We start from the raw sequence: 24,465 nt of genomic DNA, 5'->3' as shown, positions 1-24,465 counted from the left end.
TGTGCTTTTCAGAGGCTGAAAAGCATGTTTTGGCAGAGTATGATAATTTTCATTAAAACTTAATTTCTATCACTTCGAATGATGCCAAATGAATAACTTACTTGAATTGGACCATTTTACACTATGTCCATTGTAGATTTGTGTCTCTGACAGTTCGTTTGGTTGCAGGGGACATATTAAGTTTTTATGGCCAAAATGTGCTTTTCAGGGGCTGAAAAGCATGTTTTGGCCGAGTTTGATAATTTTCATTAAAACTTAATTTCTATCACTTCGAATGATGCCAAATGAATAATTAACTTGAATTGGACCATTTTACACTATGTCCATTGTAGATTTGTATCTCTGACAGTTCGTTTGGTTGCAGGGGACATATTCAGTTTTTATGGCCAAAATGTGCTTTTCAGGGGCTGAAAAGCATGTTTTGGCCGAGTATGATAATTTTCATTAAAACTTGATTTCTATCCATTTGAATGATGCCAAATGAATAACTTACTTGAATTGGACCATTTTACACTATGTCCATTGTAGATTTGTGTCTCTGACAGTTCGTTTGGTTGCAGGGGACATATTCAGTTTTTATGGCCAAAATGTGCTTTTCAGGGGCTGAAAAGCATGTTTTGGCCGAGTTTGATAATTTTCATTAAAACTTGATTTCTATCACTTCGATTGATGCCAAATGAATAACTTACTTGAATTGGACCATTTTACACTATGTCCATTGTAGATTTGTGTCTCCGACAGTTCGTTTGGTTGCAGGGGACATATTAAGTTTTTATGGCCAAAATGTGCTTTTCAGGGGCTGAAAAGCATGTTTTGGCCGAGTATGATAATTTTCATTAAAACTTGATTTCTATCCATTTGAATGATGCCAAATGAATAACTTACTTGAATTGGACCATTTTACACTATGTCCATTGTAGATTTGTGTCTCCGACAGTTTGTTTGGTTGCAGGGGACATTTTCAGTTTTTATGGCCAAAATGTGCTTTTCAGAGGCTGAAAAGCATGTTTTGGCAGAGTATGATAATTTTCATTAAAACTTAATTTCTATCACTTCGAATGATGCCAAATGAATAACTTACTTGAATTGGACCATTTTACACTATGTCCATTGTAGATTTGTGTCTCCGACAGTTTGTTTGGTTGCAGGGGACATTTTCAGTTTTTATGGCCAAAATGTGCTTTTCAGGGGCTGAAAAGCATGTTTTGGCCGAGTATGATAATTTTCATTAAAACTTGATTTCTATCCATTTGAATGATGCCAAATGAATAACTTACTTGAATTGGACCATTTTACACTATGTCCATTGTAGATTTGTGTCTCTGACAGTTCGTTTGGTTGCAGGGGACATATTCAGTTTTTATGGCCAAAATGTGCTTTTCAGGGGCTGAAAAGCATGTTTTGGCCGAGTTTGATAATTTTCATTAAAACTTAATTTCTATCACTTCGAATGATGCCAAATGAATAATTTACTTGAATTGGACCATTTTACACTATGTCCATTGTAGATTTGTATCTCTGACAGTTCGTTTGGTTGCAGGGGACATATTCAGTTTTTATGGCCAAAATGTGCTTTTCAGGGGCTGAAAAGCATGTTTTGGCCGAGTATGATAATTTTCATTAAAACTTGATTTCTATCCATTTGAATGATGCCAAATGAATAACTTACTTGAATTGGACCATTTTACACTATGTCCATTGTAGATTTGTGTCTCTGACAGTTCGTTTGGTTGCAGGGGACATATTCAGTTTTTATGGCCAAAATGTGCTTTTCAGGGGCTGAAAAGCATGTTTTGGCCGAGTTTGATAATTTTCATTAAAACTTGATTTCTATCACTTCGATTGATGCCAAATGAATAACTTACTTGAATTGGACCATTTTTACACTATGTCCATTGTAGATTTGTGTCTCCGACAGTTCGTTTGGTTGCAGGGGACATTTTCAGTTTTTATGGCCAAAATGTGCTTTTCAGAGGCTGAAAAGCATGTTTTGGCAGAGTATGATAATTTTCATTAAAACTTAATTTCTATCACTTCGAATGATGCCAAATGAATAACTTACTTGAATTGGACCATTTTACACTATGTCCATTGTAGATTTGTGTCTCTGACAGTTCGTTTGGTTGCAGGGGACATATTAAGTTTTTATGGCCAAAATGTGCTTTTCAGGGGCTGAAAAGCATGTTTTGGCCGAGTTTGATAATTTTCATTAAAACTTAATTTCTATCACTTCGAATGATGCCAAATGAATAATTTACTTGAATTGGACCATTTTACACTATGTCCATTGTAGATTTGTATCTCTGACAGTTCGTTTGGTTGCAGGGGACATATTCAGTTTTTATGGCCAAAATGTGCTTTTCAGGGGCTGAAAAGCATGTTTTGGCCGAGTATGATAATTTTCATTAAAACTTGATTTCTATCCATTTGAATGATGCCAAATGAATAACTTACTTGAATTGGACCATTTTACACTATGTCCATTGTAGATTTGTGTCTCTGACAGTTCGTTTGGTTGCAGGGGACATATTCAGTTTTTATGGCCAAAATGTGCTTTTCAGGGGCTGAAAAGCATGTTTTGGCCGAGTTTGATAATTTTCATTAAAACTTGATTTCTATCACTTCGATTGATGCCAAATGAATAACTTACTTGAATTGGACCATTTTACACTATGTCCATTGTAGATTTGTGTCTCCGACAGTTCGTTTGGTTGCAGGGGACATATTAAGTTTTTATGGCCAAAATGTGCTTTTCAGGGGCTGAAAAGCATGTTTTGGCCGAGTATGATAATTTTCATTAAAACTTGATTTCTATCCATTTGAATGATGCCAAATGAATAACTTACTTGAATTGGACCATTTTACACTATGTCCATTGTAGATTTGTGTCTCTGACAGTTCGTTTGTTTGCAGGGGACATATTCAGTTTTTATGGCCAAAATGTGCTTTTCAGGGGCTGAAAAGCATGTTTTGGCCGAGTTTGATAATTTTCATTAAAACTTAATTTCTATAACTTCGAATGATGCCAAATGAATAACTTACTTGAATTGGACCATTTTACACTATGTCCATTGTAGATTTGTGTCTCCGACAGTTCGTTTGGTTGCAGGGGACATATTCAGTTTTTATGGCCAAAATGTGCTTTTCAAGGGCTGAAAAGCATGTTTTGGCCGAGTATGATAATTTTCATTAAAACTTGATTTCTATCCATTTGAATGTTTCCAAATGAATAACTTACTTGAATTGGACCATTTTACACTATGTCCATTGTAGATTTGTGTCTCTGACAGTTCGTTTGGTTGCAGGGGACATATTCAGTTTTTATGGCCAAAATGTGCTTTTCAGGGGCTGAAAAGCATGTTTTGGCCGAGTTTGATAATTTTCATTAAAACTTGATTTATATCACTTCGATTGATGCCAAATGAATAACTTACTTGAATTGGACCATTTTACACTATGTCCATTGTAGATTTGTGTCTCCGACAGTTCGTTTGGTTGCAGGGGACATATTCAGTTTTTATGGCCAAAATGTGCTTTTCAGGGGCTGAAAAGCATGTTTTGGCCGAATATGATAATTTTCATTAAAACTTGATTTCTATCCATTTGAATGATGCCAAATGAATAACTTACTTGAATTGGACCATTTTACACTATGTCCATTGTAGATTTGTGTCTCCGACAGTTCGTTTGGTTGCAGGGGACATTTTCAGTTTTTATGGCCAAAATGTGCTTTTCAGAGGCTGAAAAGCATGTTTTGGCAGAGTATGATAATTTTCATTAAAACTTAATTTCTATCACTTCGAATGATGCCAAATGAATAACTTACTTGAATTGGACAATTTTACACTATGTCCATTGTAGATTTGTGTCTCTGACAGTTCGTTTGGTTGCAGGGGACATATTAAGTTTTTATGGCCAAAATGTGCTTTTCAGGGGCTGAAAAGCATGTTTTGGCCGAGTATGATAATTTTCATTAAAACTTGATTTCTATCACTTCGAATGATGCCAAATGAATAACTTACTTGAATTGGACCATTTTACACTATGTCCATTGTAGATTTGTGTCTCTGACAGTTCGTTTGGTTGCAGGGGACATTTTCAGTTTTTATGGCCAAAATGTGCTTTTCAGGGGCTGAAAAGCATGTTTTGGCCGAGTATGATAATTTTCATTAAAACTTGATTTCTATCCATTTGAATGATGCCAAATGAATAACTTACTTGAATTGGACCATTTTACACTATGTCCATTGTAGATTTGTGTCTCTGACAGTTCGTTTGGTTGCAGGGGACATATTCAGTTTTTATGGCCAAAATGTGCTTTTCAGGGGCTGAAAAGCATGTTTTGGCCGAGTTTGATAATTTTCATTAAAACTTAATTTCTATCACTTCGAATGATGCCAAATGAATAATTTACTTGAATTGGACCATTTTACACTATGTCCATTGTAGATTTGTATCTCTGACAGTTCGTTTGGTTGCAGGGGACATATTCAGTTTTTATGGCCAAAATGTGCTTTTCAGGGGCTGAAAAGCATGTTTTGGCCGAGTATGATAATTTTCATTAAAACTTGATTTCTATCCATTTGAATGATGCCAAATGAATAACTTACTTGAATTGGACCATTTTACACTATGTCCATTGTAGATTTGTGTCTCTGACAGTTCGTTTGGTTGCAGGGGACATATTCAGTTTTTATGGGCAAAATGTGCTTTTCAGGGGCTGAAAAGCATGTTTTGGCCGAGTTTGATAATTTTCATTAAAACTTGATTTCTATCACTTCGATTGATGCCAAATGAATAACTTACTTGAATTGGACCATTTTACACTATGTCCATTGTAGATTTGTGTCTCCGACAGTTCGTTTGGTTGTAGGGGACATTTTCAGTTTTTATGGCCAAAATGTGCTTTTCAGAGGCTGAAAAGCATGTTTTGGCAGAGTATGATAATTTTCATTAAAACTTAATTTCTATCACTTCGAATGATGCCAAATGAATAACTTACTTGAATTGGACCATTTTACACTATGTCCATTGTAGAATTGTGTCTCTGACAGTTCGTTTGGTTGCAGGGGACATATTAAGTTTTTATGGCCAAAATGTGCTTTTCAGGGGCTGAAAAGCATGTTTTGGCCGAGTATGATAATTTTCATTAAAACTTGATTTCTATCACTTCGAATGATGCCAAATGAATAACTTACTTGAATTGGACCATTTTACACTATGTCCATTGTAGATTTGTGTCTCCGACAGTTTGTTTGGTTGCAGGGGACATTTTCAGTTTTTATGGCCAAAATGTGCTTTTCAGGGGCTGAAAAGCATGTTTTGGCCGAGTATGATAATTTTCATTAAAACTTGATTTCTATCCATTTGAATGATGCCAAATGAATAACTTACTTGAATTGGACCATTTTACACTATGTCCATTGTAGATTTGTGTCTCTGACAGTTCGTTTGGTTGCAGGGGACATTTTCAGTTTTTATGGCCAAAATGTGCTTTTCAGGGGCTGAAAAGCATGTTTTGGCCGAGTATGATAATTTTCATTAAAACTTGATTTCTATCCATTTGAATGATGCCAAATGAATAACTTACTTGAATTGGACCATTTTACACTATGTCCATTGTAGATTTGTGTCTCTGACAGTTCGTTTGGTTGCAGGGGACATATTCAGTTTTTATGGCCAAAATGTGCTTTTCAGGGGCTGAAAAGCATGTTTTGGCCGAGTTTGATAATTTTCATTAAAACTTAATTTCTATCACTTCGAATGATGCCAAATGAATAATTTACTTGAATTGGACCATTTTACACTATGTCCATTGTAGATTTGTATCTCTGACAGTTCGTTTGGTTGCAGGGGACATATTCAGTTTTTATGGCCAAAATGTGCTTTTCAGGGGCTGAAAAGCATGTTTTGGCCGAGTATGATAATTTTCATTAAAACTTGATTTCTATCCATTTGAATGATGCCAAATGAATAACTTACTTGAATTGGACCATTTTACACTATGTCCATTGTAGATTTGTGTCTCTGACAGTTCGTTTGGTTGCAGGGGACATATTCAGTTTTTATGGGCAAAATGTGCTTTTCAGGGGCTGAAAAGCATGTTTTGGCCGAGTTTGATAATTTTCATTAAAACTTGATTTCTATCACTTCGATTGATGCCAAATGAATAACTTACTTGAATTGGACCATTTTACACTATGTCCATTGTAGATTTGTGTCTCCGACAGTTCGTTTGGTTGTAGGGGACATTTTCAGTTTTTATGGCCAAAATGTGCTTTTCAGAGGCTGAAAAGCATGTTTTGGCAGAGTATGATAATTTTCATTAAAACTTAATTTCTATCACTTCGAATGATGCCAAATGAATAACTTACTTGAATTGGACCATTTTACACTATGTCCATTGTAGAATTGTGTCTCTGACAGTTCGTTTGGTTGCAGGGGACATATTAAGTTTTTATGGCCAAAATGTGCTTTTCAGGGGCTGAAAAGCATGTTTTGGCCGAGTATGATAATTTTCATTAAAACTTGATTTCTATCACTTCGAATGATGCCAAATGAATAACTTACTTGAATTGGACCATTTTACACTATGTCCATTGTAGATTTGTGTCTCCGACAGTTTGTTTGGTTGCAGGGGACATTTTCAGTTTTTATGGCCAAAATGTGCTTTTCAGGGGCTGAAAAGCATGTTTTGGCCGAGTATGATAATTTTCATTAAAACTTGATTTCTATCCATTTGAATGATGCCAAATGAATAACTTACTTGAATTGGACCATTTTACACTATGTCCATTGTAGATTTGTGTCTCTGACAGTTCGTTTGGTTGCAGGGGACATATTCAGTTTTTATGGCCAAAATGTGCTTTTCAGGGGCTGAAAAGCATGTTTTGGCCGAGTTTGATAATTTTCATTAAAACTTAATTTCTATCACTTCGAATGATGCCAAATGAATAATTTACTTGAATTGGACCATTTTACACTATGTCCATTGTAGATTTGTATCTCTGACAGTTCGTTTGGTTGCAGGGGACATATTCAGTTTTTATGGCCAAAATGTGCTTTTCAGGGGCTGAAAAGCATGTTTTGGCCGAGTATGATAATTTTCATTAAAACTTGATTTCTATCCATTTGAATGATGCCAAATGAATAACTTACTTGAATTGGACCATTTTACACTATGTCCATTGTAGATTTGTGTCTCTGACAGTTCGTTTGGTTGCAGGGGACATATTCAGTTTTTATGGGCAAAATGTGCTTTTCAGGGGCTGAAAAGCATGTTTTGGCCGAGTTTGATAATTTTCATTAAAACTTGATTTCTATCACTTCGATTGATGCCAAATGAATAACTTACTTGAATTGGACCATTTTACACTATGTCCATTGTAGATTTGTGTCTCCGACAGTTCGTTTGGTTGTAGGGGACATTTTCAGTTTTTATGGCCAAAATGTGCTTTTCAGAGGCTGAAAAGCATGTTTTGGCAGAGTATGATAATTTTCATTAAAACTTAATTTCTATCACTTCGAATGATGCCAAATGAATAACTTACTTGAATTGGACCATTTTACACTATGTCCATTGTAGAATTGTGTCTCTGACAGTTCGTTTGGTTGCAGGGGACATATTAAGTTTTTATGGCCAAAATGTGCTTTTCAGGGGCTGAAAAGCATGTTTTGGCCGAGTATGATAATTTTCATTAAAACTTGATTTCTATCACTTCGAATGATGCCAAATGAATAACTTACTTGAATTGGACCATTTTACACTATGTCCATTGTAGATTTGTGTCTCCGACAGTTTGTTTGGTTGCAGGGGACATTTTCAGTTTTTATGGCCAAAATGTGCTTTTCAGGGGCTGAAAAGCATGTTTTGGCCGAGTATGATAATTTTCATTAAAACTTGATTTCTATCCATTTGAATGATGCCAAATGAATAACTTACTTGAATTGGACCATTTTACACTATGTCCATTGTAGATTTGTGTTTCTGACAGTTCGTTTGGTTGCAGGGGACATATTCAGTTTTTATGGCCAAAATGTGCTTTTCAGGGGCTGAAAAGCATGTTTTGGCCGAGTTTGATAATTTTCATTAAAACTTAATTTCTATCACTTCGAATGATGCCAAATGAATAATTTACTTGAATTGGACCATTTTACACTATGTCCATTGTAGATTTGTATCTCTGACAGTTCGTTTGGTTGCAGGGGACATATTCAGTTTTTATGGCCAAAATGTGCTTTTCAGGGGCTGAAAAGCATGTTTTGGCCGAGTATGATAATTTTCATTAAAACTTGATTTCTATCCATTTGAATGATGCCAAATGAATAACTTACTTGAATTGGACCATTTTACACTATGTCCATTGTAGATTTGTGTCTCTGACAGTTCGTTTGGTTGCAGGGGACATATTCAGTTTTTATGGGCAAAATGTGCTTTTCAGGGGCTGAAAAGCATGTTTTGGCCGAGTTTGATAATTTTCATTAAAACTTGATTTCTATCACTTCGATTGATGCCAAATGAATAACTTACTTGAATTGGACCATTTTACACTATGTCCATTGTAGATTTGTGTCTCCGACAGTTCGTTTGGTTGTAGGGGACATTTTCAGTTTTTATGGCCAAAATGTGCTTTTCAGGGGCTGAAAAGCATGTTTTGGCCGAGTTTGATAATTTTCATTAAAACTTAATTTCTATAACTTCGAATGATGCCAAATGAATAACTTACTTGAATTGGACCATTTTACACTATGTCCATTGTAGATTTGTGTCTCCGACAGTTCGTTTGGTTGCAGGGGACATATTCAGTTTTTATGGCCAAAATGTGCTTTTCAAGGGCTGAAAAGCATGTTTTGGCCGAGTATGATAATTTTCATTAAAACTTGATTTCTATCCATTTGAATGTTTCCAAATGAATAACTTACTTGAATTGGACCATTTTACACTATGTCCATTGTAGATTTGTGTCTCTGACAGTTCGTTTGGTTGCAGGGGACATATTCAGTTTTTATGGCCAAAATGTGCTTTTCAGGGGCTGAAAAGCATGTTTTGGCCGAGTTTGATAATTTTCATTAAAACTTGATTTATATCACTTCGATTGATGCCAAATGAATAACTTACTTGAATTGGACCATTTTACACTATGTCCATTGTAGATTTGTGTCTCCGACAGTTCGTTTGGTTGCAGGGGACATATTCAGTTTTTATGGCCAAAATGTGCTTTTCAGGGGCTGAAAAGCATGTTTTGGCCGAATATGATAATTTTCATTAAAACTTGATTTCTATCCATTTGAATGATGCCAAATGAATAACTTACTTGAATTGGACCATTTTACACTATGTCCATTGTAGATTTGTGTCTCCGACAGTTCGTTTGGTTGCAGGGGACATTTTCAGTTTTTATGGCCAAAATGTGCTTTTCAGAGGCTGAAAAGCATGTTTTGGCAGAGTATGATAATTTTCATTAAAACTTAATTTCTATCACTTCGAATGATGCCAAATGAATAACTTACTTGAATTGGACCATTTTACACTATGTCCATTGTAGATTTGTGTCTCCGACATTGTTTGGTTGCAGGGGACATTTTCAGTTTTTATGGCCAAAATGTGCTTTTCAGGGGCTGAAAAGCATGTTTTGGCCGAGTATGATAATTTTAATTAAAACTTGATTTCTATCCATTTGAATGATGCCAAATGAATAACTTACTTGAATTGGACCATTTTACACTATGTCCATTGTAGATTTGTGTCTCTGACAGTTCGTTTGGTTGCAGGGGACATATTCAGTTTTTATGTCCAAAATGTGCTTTTCAGGGGCTGAAAAGCATGTTTTGGCCGAGTATGATAATTTTCATTAAAACTTGATTTCTATCACTTCGAATGATGCCAAATGAATAACTTACTTGAATTGGACCATTTTACACTATGTCCATTGTAGATTTGTGTCTCTGACAGTTCGTTTGGTTGCAGGGGACATATTCAGTTTTTATGGCCAAAATGTGCTTTTCAGGGGCTGAAAACATCTTTTGGCCGAGTATGATAATTTTCATTAAAACTTGATTTCTATCCATTTGAATGATGCCAAATGAATAACTTACTTGAATTGGACCATTTTACACTATGTCCATTGTAGATTTGTGTCTCTGACAGTTCGTTTGGTTGCAGGGGACATATTCAGTTTTTATGGCCAAAATGTGCTTTTCAGGGGCTGAAAAGCATGTTTTGGCCGAGTTTGATAATTTTCATTAAAACTTAATTTCTATCACTTCGAATGATGCCAAATGAATAATTTACTTGAATTGGACCATTTTACACTATGTCCATTGTAGATTTGTATCTCTGACAGTTCGTTTGGTTGCAGGGGACATATTCAGTTTTTATGGCCAAAATGTGCTTTTCAGGGGCTGAAAAGCATGTTTTGGCCGAGTATGATAATTTTCATTAAAACTTGATTTCTATCCATTTGAATGATGCCAAATGAATAACTTACTTGAATTGGACCATTTTACACTATGTCCATTGTAGATTTGTGTCTCTGACAGTTCGTTTGGTTGCAGGGGACATATTCAGTTTTAAATGGGCAAAATGTGCTTTTCAGGGGCTGAAAAGCATGTTTTGGCCGAGTTTGATAATTTTCATTAAAACTTGATTTCTATCACTTCGATTGATGCCAAATGAATAACTTACTTGAATTGGACCATTTTACACTATGTCCATTGTAGATTTGTGTCTCCGACAGTTCGTTTGGTTGTAGGGGACATTTTCAGTTTTTATGGCCAAAATGTGCTTTTCAGAGGCTGAAAAGCATGTTTTGGCAGAGTATGATAATTTTCATTAAAACTTAATTTCTATCACTTCGAATGATGCCAAATGAATAACTTACTTGAATTGGACCATTTTACACTATGTCCATTGTAGATTTGTGTCTCTGACAGTTCGTTTGGTTGCAGGGGACATATTAAGTTTTTATGGCCAAAATGTGCTTTTCAGGGGCTGAAAAGCATGTTTTGGCCGAGTATGATAATTTTCATTAAAACTTGATTTCTATCACTTCGAATGATGCCAAATGAATAACTTACTTGAATTGGACCATTTTACACTATGTCCATTGTAGATTTGTGTCTCCGACAGTTTGTTTGGTTGCAGGGGACATTTTCAGTTTTTATGGCCAAAATGTGCTTTTCAGGGGCTGAAAAGCATGTTTTGGCCGAGTATGATAATTTTCATTAAAACTTGATTTCTATCACTTCGAATGATGCCAAATGAATAACTTACTTGAATTGGACAATTTTACACTATGTCCATTGTAGATTTGTGTCTCCGACAGTTTGTTTGGTTGCAGGGGACATTTTCAGTTTTTATGGCCAAAATGTGCTTTTCAGGGGCTGAAAAGCATGTTTTGGCCGAGTATGATAATTTTCATTAAAACTTGATTTCTATCACTTCGAATGATGCCAAATGAATAACTTACTTGAATTGGACCATTTTACACTATGTCCATTGTAGATTTGTGTCTCTGACAGTTCGTTTGGTTGCAGGGGACATATTCAGTTTTTATGGCCAAAATGTGCTTTTCAGGGGCTGAAAAGCATGTTTTGGCCGAATATGATAATTTTCATTAAAACTTGATTTCTATCCATTTGAATGATGCCAAATGAATAATTTACTTGAATTGGACCATTTTACACTATGTCCATTGTAGATTTGTGTCTCCGACAGTTCGTTTGGTTGCAGGGGACATATTCAGTTTTTATGGCCAAAATGTGCTTTTCAGGGGCTGAAAAGCATGTTTTGGCCGAGTTTGATAATTTTCATTAAAACTTGATTTCTATCACTTCGATTGATGCCAAATGAATAACTTACTTGAATTGGACCATTTTACACTATGTCCATTGTAGATTTGTGTCTCCGACAGTTCGTTTGGTTGCAGGGGACATTTTCAGTTTTTATGGCCAAAATGTGCTTTTCAGAGGCTGAAAAGCATGTTTTGGCAGAGTATGATAATTTTCATTAAAACTTAATTTCTATCACTTCGAATGATGCCAAATGAATAACTTACTTGAATTGGACCATTTTACACTATGTCCATTGTAGATTTGTGTCTCTGACAGTTCGTGTGGTTGCAGGGGACATATTAAGTTTTTATGGCCAAAATGTGCTTTTCAGGGGCTGAAAAGCATGTTTTGGCCGAGTATGATAATTTTCATTAAAACTTGATTTCTATCCATTTGAATGATGCCAAATGAATAACTTACTTGAATTGGACCATTTTACACTATGTCCATTGTAGATTTGTGTCTCTGACAGTTCGTTTGGTTGCAGGGGACATATTCAGTTTTTATGGCCAAAATGTGCTTTTCAGGGGCTGAAAAGCATGTTTTGGCCGAGTTTGATAATTTTCATTAAAACTTAATTTCTATCACTTTGAATGATGCCAAATGAATAACTTACTTGAAATGGACCATTTTACACTATGTCCATTGTAGATTTGTGTCTCCGACATTGTTTGGTTGCAGGGGACATTTTCAGTTTTTATGGCCAAAATGTGCTTTTCAGGGGCTGAAAAGCATGTTTTGGCCGAGTATGATAATTTTAATTAAAACTTGATTTCTATCCATTTGAATGATGCCAAATGAATAACTTACTTGAATTGGACCATTTTACACTATGTCCATTGTAGATTTGTGTCTCTGACAGTTCGTTTGGTTGCAGGGGACATATTCAGTTTTTATGTCCAAAATGTGCTTTTCAGGGGCTGAAAAGCATGTTTTGGCCGAGTTTGATAATTTTCATTAAAACTTAATTTCTATCACTTCGAATGATGCCAAATGAATAATTTACTTGAATTGGACCATTTTACACTATGTCCATTGTAGATTTGTATCTCTGACAGTTCGTTTGGTTGCAGGGGACATATTCAGTTTTTATGACCAAAATGTGCTTTTCAGGGGCTGAAAAGCATGTTTTGGCCGAGTATGATAATTTTCATTAAATCTTGATTTCTATCACTTCGATTGATGCCAAATGAATAACTTACTTGAATTGGACCATTTTACACTATGTCCATTGTAGATTTGTGTCTCCGACAGTTCGTTTGGTTGTAGGGGACATTTTCAGTTTTTATGGCCAAAATGTGCTTTTCAGAGGCTGAAAAGCATGTTTTGGCAGAGTATGATAATTTTCATTAAAACTTAATTTCTATCACTTCGAATGATGCCAAATGAATAACTTACTTGAATTGGACCATTTTACACTATGTCCATTGTAGATTTGTGTCTCTGACAGTTCGTTTGGTTGCAGGGGACATATTAAGTTTTTATGGCCAAAATGTGCTTTTCAGGGGCTGAAAAGCATGTTTTGGCCGAGTATGATAATTTTCATTAAAACTTGATTTCTATCACTTCGAATGATGCCAAATGAATAACTTACTTGAATTGGACCATTTTACACTATGTCCATTGTAGATTTGTGTCTCTGACAGTTCGTTTGGTTGCAGGGGACATTTTCAGTTTTTATGGCCAAAATGTGCTTTTCAGGGGCTGAAAAGCATGTTTTGGCCGAGTATGATAATTTTCATTAAAACTTGATTTCTATCCATTTGAATGATGCCAAATGAATAACTTACTTGAATTGGACCATTTTACACTATGTCCATTGTAGATTTGTGTCTCTGACAGTTCGTTTGGTTGCAGGGGACATATTCAGTTTTTATGGCCAAAATGTGCTTTTCAGGGGCTGAAAAGCATGTTTTGGCCGAGTTTGATAATTTTCATTAAAACTTGATTTCTATCACTTCGATTGATGCCAAATGAATAACTTACTTGAATTGGACCATTTTACACTATGTCCATTGTAGATTTGTGTCTCCGACAGTTCGTTTGGTTGCAGGGGACATATTAAGTTTTTATGGCCAAAATGTGCTTTTCAGGGGCTGAAAAGCATGTTTTGGCCGAGTATGATAATTTTCATTAAAACTTGATTTCTATCCATTTGAATGATGCCAAATGAATAACTTACTTGAATTGGACCATTTTACACTATGTCCATTGTAGATTTGTGTCTCCGACAGTTCGTTTGGTTGCAGGGGACATATTCAGTTTTTATGGCCAAAATGTGCTTTTCAGGGGCTGAAAAGCATGTTTTGGCCGAGTATGATAAATTTCATTAAAACTTGATTTCTATCCATTTGAATGATGCCAAATGAATAACTTACTTGAATTGGACCATTTTACACTATGTCCATTGTAGATTTGTGTCTCTGACAGTTCGTTTGGTTGCAGGGGACATATTCAGTTTTTATGGCCAAAATGTGCTTTTCAGGGGCTGAAAAGCATGTTTTGGCCGAGTTTGATAATTTTCATTAAAACTTGATTTATATCACTTCGATTGATGCCAAATGAATAACTTACTTGAATTGGACCATTTTACACTATGTCCATTGTAGATTTGTGTCTCCGACAGTTCGTTTGGTTGCAGGGGACATATTCAGTTTTTATGGCCAAAATGTGCTTTTCAGGGGCTGAAAAGCATGTTTTGGCCGAATATGATAATTTTCATTAAAACTTAATTTCTATCACTTCGAATGATGCCAAATGAATAACTTACTTGAATTGGACAATTTTACACTATGTCCATTGTAGATTTGTGTCTCTGACAGTTCGTTTGGTTGCAGGGGACATATTAAGTTTTTATGGCCAAAATGTGCTTTTCAGGGGCTGAAAAGCATGTTTTGGCCGAGTATGATAATTTTCATTAAAACTTGATTTCTATCACTTCGAATGATGCCAAATGAATAACTTACTTGAATGGGACCATTTTACACTATGTCCATTGTAGATTTGTGTCTCTGACAGTTCGTTTGGTTGCAGGGGACATTTTCAGTTTTTATGGCCAAAATGTGCTTTTCAGGGGCTGAAAAGCATGTTTTGGCCGAGTATGATAATTTTCATTAAAACTTGATTTCTATCCATTTGAATGATGCCAAATGAATAACTTACTTGAATTGGACCATTTTACACTATGTCCATTGTAGATTTGTGTCTCTGACAGTTCGTTTGGTTGCAGGGGACATATTCAGTTTTTATGGCCAAAATGTGCTTTTCAGGGGCTCAAAAGCATGTTTTGGCCGAATATGATAATTTTCATTAAAACTTGATTTCTATCACTTCGAATGATGCCAAATGAATAACTTACTTGAATTGGACCATTTTACACTATGTCCATTGTAGATTTGTGTCTCTGACAGTTCGTTTGGTTGCAGGGGACATATTCAGTTTTTATGGCCAAAATGTGCTTTTCAGGGGCTGAAAAGCATGTTTTGGCCGAGTTTGATAATTTTCATTAAAACTTGATTTCTATCACTTCGATTGATGCCAAATGAATCACTTACTTGAATTGGACCATTTTTACACTATTTCCATTGTAGATTTGTGTCTCCGACAGTTCGTTTGGTTGCAGGGGACATTTTCAGTTTTTATGGCCAAAATGTGCTTTTCAGAGGCTGAAAAGCATGTTTTGGCAGAGTATGATAATTTTCATTAAAACTTAATTTCTATCACTTCGAATGATGCCAAATGAATAACTTACTTGAATTGGACCATTTTACACTATGTCCATTGTAGATTTGTGTCTCTGACAGTTCGTTTGGTTGCAGGGGACATATTAAGTTTTTATGGCCAAAATGTGCTTTTCAGGGGCTGAAAAGCATGTTTTGGCCGAGTTTGATAATTTTCATTAAAACTTAATTTCTATCACTTCGAATGATGCCAAATGAATAATTTACTTGAATTGGACCATTTTACACTATGTCCATTGTAGATTTGTATCTCTGACAGTTCGTTTGGTTGCAGGGGACATATTCAGTTTTTATGGCCAAAATGTGCTTTTCAGGGGCTGAAAAGCATGTTTTGGCCGAGTATGATAATTTTCATTAAAACTTGATTTCTATCCATTTGAATGATGCCAAATGAATAACTTACTTGAATTGGACCATTTTACACTATGTCCATTGTAGATTTGTGTCTCTGACAGTTCGTTTGGTTGCAGGGGACATATTCAGTTTTTATGGCCAAAATGTGCTTTTCAGGGGCTGAAAAGCATGTTTTGGCCGAGTTTGATAATTTTCATTAAAACTTGATTTCTATCACTTCGATTGATGCCAAATGAATAACTTACTTGAATTGGACCATTTTACACTATGTCCATTGTAGATTTGTGTCTCCGACAGTTCGTTTGGTTGCAGGGGACATATTAAGTTTTTATGGCCAAAATGTGCTTTTCAGGGGCTGAAAAGCATGTTTTGGCCGAGTATGATAATTTTCATTAAAACTTGATTTCTATCCATTTGAATGATGCCAAATAAATAACTTACTTGAATTGGACCATTTTACACTATGTCCATTGTAGATTTGTGTCTCTGACAGTTCGTTTGGTTGCAGGGGACATATTCAGTTTTTATGGCCAAAATGTGCTTTTCAGGGGCTGAAAAGCATGTTTTGGCCGAGTTTGATAATTTTCATTAAAACTTGATTTATATCACTTCGATTGATGCCAAATGAATAACTTACTTGAATTGGACCATTTTACACTATGTCCATTGTAGATTTGTGTCTCCGACAGTTCGTTTGGTTGCAGGGGACATATTCAGTTTTTATGGCCAAAATGTGCTTTTCAGGGGCTGAAAAGCATGTTTTGGCCGAATATGATAATTTTCATTAAAACTTGATTTCTATCCATTTGAATGATGCCAAATGAATAACTTACTTGAATTGGACCATTTTACACTATGTCCATTGTAGATTTGTGTCTCCGACAGTTCGTTTGGTTGCAGGGGACATTTTCAGTTTTTATGGCCAAAATGTGCTTTTCAGAGGCTGAAAAGCATGTTTTGGCAGAGTATGATAATTTTCATTAAAACTTAATTTCTATCACTTCGAATGATGCCAGATGAATAACTTACTTGAATTGGACAATTTTACACTATGTCCATTGTAGATTTGTGTCTCTGACAGTTCGTTTGGTTGCAGGGGACATTTTCAGTTTTTATGGCCAAAATGTGCTTTTCAGGGGCTGAAAAGCATGTTTTGGCCGAATATGATAATTTTCATTACAACTTGATTTCTATCACTTTGAATGATGCCAAATGAATAACTTACTTGAATTGGACCATTTTACACTATGTCCATTGTAGATTTGTGTCTCCGACATTGTTTGGTTGCAGGGGACATTTTCAGTTTTTATGACCAAAATGTGCTTTTCAGGGGCTGAAAAGCATGTTTTGGCCGAGTATGATAATTTTCATTAAATCTTGATTTCTATCACTTCGATTGATGCCAAATGAATAACTTACTTGAATTGGACCATTTTACACTATGTCCATTGTAGATTTGTGTCTCCGACAGTTCGTTTGGTTGTAGGGGACATTTTCAGTTTTTAAGGCCAAAATGTGCTTTTCAGAGGCTGAAAAGCATGTTTTGGCAGAGTATGATAATTTTCATTAAAACTTAATTTCTATCACTTCGAATGATGCCAAATGAATAACTTACTTGAATTGGACCATTTTACACTATGTCCATTGTAGATTTGTGTCTCTGACAGTTCGTTTGGTTGCAGGGGACATATTAAGTTTTTATGGCCAAAATGTGCTTTTCAGGGGCTGAAAAGCATGTTTTGGCCGAGTATGATAATTTTCATTAAAACTTGATTTCTATCACTTCGAATGATGCCAAATGAATAACTTACTTGAATTGGACCATTTTACACTATGTCCATTGTAGATTTGTGTCTCTGACAGTTCGTTTGGTTGCAGGGGACATTTTCAGTTTTTATGGCCAAAATGTGCTTTTCAGGGGCTGAAAAGCATGTTTTGGCCGAGTATGATATTTTTCATTAAAACTTGATTTCTATCCATTTGAATGATGCCAAATGAATAACTTACTTGAATTGGACCATTTTACACTATGTCCATTGTAGATTTGTGTCTCTGACAGTTCGTTTGGTTGCAGGGGACATATTCAGTTTTTATGGCCAAAATGTGCTTTTCAGGGGCTGAAAAGCATGTTTTGGCCGAGTTTGATAATTTTCATTAAAACTTGATTTCTATCACTTCGATTGATGCCAAATGAATAACTTACTTGAATTGGACCATTTTACACTATGTCCATTGTAGATTTGTGTCTCCGACAGTTCGTTTGGTTGCAGGGGACATATTAAGTTTTTATGGCCAAAATGTGCTTTTCAGGGGCTGAAAAGCATGTTTTGGCCGAGTATGATAATTTTCATTAAAACTTGATTTCTATCCATTTGAATGATGCCAAATGAATAACTTACTTGAATTGGACCATTTTACACTATGTCCATTGTAGATTTGTGTCTCCGACAGTTCGTTTGGTTGCAGGGGACATATTCAGTTTTTATGGCCAAAATGTGCTTTTCAGGGGCTGAAAAGCTTGTTTTGGCCGAGTATGATAAATTTCATTAAAACTTGATTTCTATCCATTTGAATGATGCCAAATGAATAACTTACTTGAATTGGACCATTTTACACTATGTCCATTGTAGATTTGTGTCTCTGACAGTTCGTTTGGTTGCAGGGGACATATTCAGTTTTTATGGCCAAAATGTGCTTTTCAGGGGCTGAAAAGCATGTTTTGGCCGAGTTTGATAATTTTCATTAAAACTTGATTTATATCACTTCGATTGATGCCAAATGAATAACTTACTTGAATTGGACCATTTTACACTATGTCCATTGTAGATTTGTGTCTCCGACAGTTCGTTTGGTTGCAGGGGACATATTCAGTTTTTATGGCCAAAATGTGCTTTTCAGGGGCTGAAAAGCATGTTTTGGCCGAATATGATAATTTTCATTAAAACTTAATTTCTATCACTTCGAATGATGCCAAATGAATAACTTACTTGAATTGGACAATTTTACACTATGTCCATTGTAGATTTGTGTCTCTGACAGTTCGTTTGGTTGCAGGGGACATATTAAGTTTTTATGGCCAAAATGTGCTTTTCAGGGGCTGAAAAGCATGTTTTGGCCGAGTATGATAATTTTCATTAAAACTTGATTTCTATCACTTCGAATGATGCCAAATGAATAACTTACTTGAATGGGACCATTTTACACTATGTCCATTGTAGATTTGTGTCTCTGACAGTTCGTTTGGTTGCAGGGGACATTTTCAGTTTTTATGGCCAAAATGTGCTTTTCAGGGGCTGAAAAGCATGTTTTGGCCGAGTATGATAATTTTCATTAAAACTTGATTTCTATCCATTTGAATGATGCCAAATGAATAACTTACTTGAATTGGACCATTTTACACTATGTCCATTGTAGATTTGTGTCTCTGACAGTTCGTTTGGTTGCAGGGGACATATTCAGTTTTTATGGCCAAAATGTGCTTTTCAGGGGCTCAAAAGCATGTTTTGGCCGAATATGATAATTTTCATTAAAACTTGATTTCTATCACTTCGAATGATGCCAAATGAATAACTTACTTGAATTGGACCATTTTACACTATGTCCATTGTAGATTTGTGTCTCTGACAGTTCGTTTGGTTGCAGGGGACATATTCAGTTTTTATGGCCAAAATGTGCTTTTCAGGGGCTGAAAAGCATGTTTTGGCCGAGTTTGATAATTTTCATTAAAACTTGATTTCTATCACTTCGATTGATGCCAAATGAATCACTTAATTGAATTGGACCATTTTTACACTATTTCCATTGTAGATTTGTGTCTCCGACAGTTCGTTTGGTTGCAGGGGACATTTTCAGTTTTTATGGCCAAAATGTGCTTTTCAGAGGCTGAAAAGCATGTTTTGGCAGAGTATGATAATTTTCATTAAAACTTAATTTCTATCACTTCGAATGATGCCAAATGAATAACTTACTTGAATTGGACCATTTTACACTATGTCCATTGTAGATTTGTGTCTCTGACAGTTCGTTTGGTTGCAGGGGACATATTAAGTTTTTATGGCCAAAATGTGCTTTTCAGGGGCTGAAAAGCATGTTTTGGCCGAGTTTGATAATTTTCATTAAAACTTAATTTCTATCACTTCGAATGATGCCAAATGAATAATTTACTTGAATTGGACCATTTTACACTATGTCCATTGTAGATTTGTATCTCTGACAGTTCGTTTGGTTGCAGGGGACATATTCAGTTTTTATGGCCAAAATGTGCTTTTCAGGGGCTGAAAAGCATGTTTTGGCCGAGTATGATAATTTTCATTAAAACTTGATTTCTATCCATTTGAATGATGCCAAATGAATAACTTACTTGAATTGGACCATTTTACACTATGTCCATTGTAGATTTGTGTCTCTGACAGTTCGTTTGGTTGCAGGGGACATATTCAGTTTTTATGGCCAAAATGTGCTTTTCAGGGGCTGAAAAGCATGTTTTGGCCGAGTTTGATAATTTTCATTAAAACTTGATTTCTATCACTTCGATTGATGCCAAATGAATAACTTACTTGAATTGGACCATTTTACACTATGTCCATTGTAGATTTGTGTCTCCGACAGTTCGTTTGGTTGCAGGGGACATATTAAGTTTTTATGGCCAAAATGTGCTTTTCAGGGGCTGAAAAGCATGTTTTGGCCGAGTATGATAATTTTCATTAAAACTTGATTTCTATCCATTTGAATGATGCCAAATGAATAACTTACTTGAATTGGACCATTTTACACTATGTCCATTGTAGATTTGTGTCTCTGACAGTTCGTTTGTTTGCAGGGGACATATTCAGTTTTTATGGCCAAAATGTGCTTTTCAGGGGCTGAAAAGCATGTTTTGGCCGAGTTTGATAATTTTCATTAAAACTTAATTTCTATAACTTCGAATGATGCCAAATGAATAACTTACTTGAATTGGACCATTTTACACTATGTCCATTGTAGATTTGTGTCTCCGACAGTTCGTTTGGTTGCAGGGGACATATTCAGTTTTTATGGCCAAAATGTGCTTTTCAGGGGCTGAAAAGCATGTTTTGGCCGAGTATGATAATTTTCATTAAAACTTGATTTCTATCCATTTGAATGATGCCAAATGAATAACTTACTTGAATTGGACCATTTTACACTATGTCCATTGTAGATTTGTGTCTCTGACAGTTCGTTTGGTTGCAGGGGACATATTCAGTTTTTATGGCCAAAATGTGCTTTTCAGGGGCTGAAAAGCATGTTTTGGCCGAGTTTGATAATTTTCATTAAAACTTGATTTATATCACTTCGATTGATGCCAAATGAATAACTTACTTGAATTGGACCATTTTACACTATGTCCATTGTAGATTTGTGTCTCCGACAGTTCGTTTGGTTGCAGGGGACATATTCAGTTTTTATGGCCAAAATGTGCTTTTCAGGGGCTGAAAAGCATGTTTTGGCCGAATATGATAATTTTCATTAAAACTTGATTTCTATCCATTTGAATGATGCCAAATGAATAACTTACTTGAATTGGACCATTTTACACTATGTCCATTGTAGATTTGTGTCTCCGACAGTTCGTTTGGTTGCAGGGGACATTTTCAGTTTTTATGGCCAAAATGTGCTTTTCAGAGGCTGAAAAGCATGTTTTGGCAGAGTATGATAATTTTCATTAAAACTTAATTTCTATCACTTCGAATGATGCCAGATGAATAACTTACTTGAATTGGACAATTTTACACTATGTCCATTGTAGATTTGTGTCTCTGACAGTTCGTTTGGTTGCAGGGGACATATTAAGTTTTTATGGCCAAAATGTGCTTTTCAGGGGCTGAAAAGCATGTTTTGGCCGAGTATGATAATTTTCATTAAAACTTGATTTCTATCACTTCGAATGATGCCAAATGAATAACTTACTTGAATTGGACCATTTTACACTATGTCCATTGTAGATTTGTGTCTCTGACAGTTCGTTTGGTTGCAGGGGACATTTTCAGTTTTTATGGCCAAAATGTGCTTTTCAGGGGCTGAAAAGCATGTTTTGGCCGAGTATGATAATTTTCATTAAAACTTGATTTCTATCCATTTGAATGGTGCCAAATGAATAACTTACTTGAATTGGACCATTTTACACTATGTCCATTGTAGATTTGTGTCTCTGACAGTTCGTTTGTTTGCAGGGGACATATTCAGTTTTTATGGCCAAAATGTGCTTTTCAGGGGCTGAAAAGCATGTTTTGGCCGAGTTTGATAATTTTCATTAAAACTTAATTTCTATAACTTCGAATGATGCCAAATGAATAACTTACTTGAATTGGACCATTTTACACTATGTCCATTGTAGATTTGTGTCTCCGACAGTTCGTTTGGTTGCAGGGGACATATTCAGTTTTTATGGCCAAAATGTGCTTTTCAGGGGCTGAAAAGCATGTTTTGGCCGAGTATGATAATTTTCATTAAAACTTGATTTCTATCCATTTGAATGATGCCAAATGAATAACTTACTTGAATTGGACCATTTTACACTATGTCCATTGTAGATTTGTGTCTCTGACAGTTCGTTTGGTTGCAGGGGACATATTCAGTTTTTATGGCCAAAATGTGCTTTTCAGGGGCTGAAAAGCATGTTTTGGCCGAGTTTGATAATTTTCATTAAAACTTGATTTATATCACTTCGATTGATGCCAAATGAATAACTTACTTGAATTGGACCATTTTACACTATGTCCATTGTAGATTTGTGTCTCCGACAGTTCGTTTGGTTGCAGGGGACATATTCAGTTTTTATGGCCAAAATGTGCTTTTCAGGGGCTGAAAAGCATGTTTTGGCCGAATATGATAATTTTCATTAAAACTTGATTTCTATCCATTTGAATGATGCCAAATGAATAACTTACTTGAATTGGACCATTTTACACTATGTCCATTGTAGATTTGTGTCTCTGACAGTTCGTTTGGTTGCAGGGGACATATTAAGTTTTTATGGCCAAAATGTGCTTTTCAGGGGCTGAAAAGCATGTTTTGGCCGAGTATGATAATTTTCATTAAAACTTGATTTCTATCACTTCGAATGATGCCAAATGAATAACTTACTTGAATTGGACCATTTTACACTATGTCCATTGTAGATTTGTGTCTCTGACAGTTCGTTTGGTTGCAGGGGACATTTTCAGTTTTTATGGCCAAAATGTGCTTTTCAGGGGCTGAAAAGCATGTTTTGGCCGAGTATGATAATTTTCATTAAAACTTGATTTCTATCCATTTGAATGGTGCCAAATGAATAACTTACTTGAATTGGACCATTTTACACTATGTCCATTGTAGATTTGTGTCTCTGACAGTTCGTTTGGTTGCAGGGGACATATTCAGTTTTTATGGCCAAAATGTGCTTTTCAGGGGCTGAAAAGCATGTTTTGGCCGAGTTTGATAATTTTCATTAAAACTTGATTTATATCACTTCGATTGATGCCAAATGAATAACTTACTTGAATTGGACCATTTTACACTATGTCCATTGTAGATTTGTGTCTCCGACAGTTCGTTTGGTTGCAGGGGACATATTCAGTTTTTATGGCCAAAATGTGCTTTTCAGGGGCTGAAAAGCATGTTTTGGCCGAATATGATAATTTTCATTAAAACTTGATTTCTATCCATTTGAATGATGCCAAATGAATAACTTACTTGAATTGGACCATTTTACACTATGTCCATTGTAGATTTGTGTCTCCGACAGTTCGTTTGGTTGCAGGGGACATTTTCAGTTTTTATGGCCAAAATGTGCTTTTCAGAGGCTGAAAAGCATGTTTTGGCAGAGTATGATAATTTTCATTAAAACTTAATTTCTATCACTTCGAATGATGCCAAATGAATAACTTACTTGAATTGGACAATTTTACACTATGTCCATTGTAGATTTGTGTCTCTGACAGTTCGTTTGGTTGCAGGGGACATATTAAGTTTTTATGGCCAAAATGTGCTTTTCAGGGGCTGAAAAGCATGTTTTGGCCGAGTATGATAATTTTCATTAAAACTTGATTTCTATCACTTCGAATGATGCCAAATGAATAACTTACTTGAATTGGACCATTTTACACTATGTCCATTGTAGATTTGTGTCTCCGACAGTTTGTTTGGTTGCAGGGGACATTTTCAGTTTTTATGGCCAAAATGTGCTTTTCAGGGGCTGAAAAGCATGTTTTGGCCGAGTATGATAATTTTCATTAAAACTTGATTTCTATCCATTTGAATGATGCCAAATGAATAACTTACTTGAATTGGACCATTTTACACTATGTCCATTGTAGATTTGTGTCTCTGACAGTTCGTTTGGTTGCAGGGGACATATTAAGTTTTTATGGCCAAAATGTGCTTTTCAGGGGCTGAAAAGCATGTTTTGGCCGAGTATGATAATTTTCATTAAAACTTGATTTCTATCACTTCGAATGATGCCAAATGAATAACTTACTTGAATTGGACCATTTTACACTATGTCCATTGTAGATTTGTGTCTCCGACAGTTTGTTTGGTT

This window comes from Stigmatopora argus, chromosome 7, assembly GCF_051989625.1.
Source record: "Stigmatopora argus isolate UIUO_Sarg chromosome 7, RoL_Sarg_1.0, whole genome shotgun sequence".
Lineage (NCBI taxonomy): Eukaryota > Metazoa > Chordata > Actinopteri > Syngnathiformes > Syngnathidae > Stigmatopora > Stigmatopora argus.
This window is presented reverse-complemented; position numbering follows the sequence as displayed.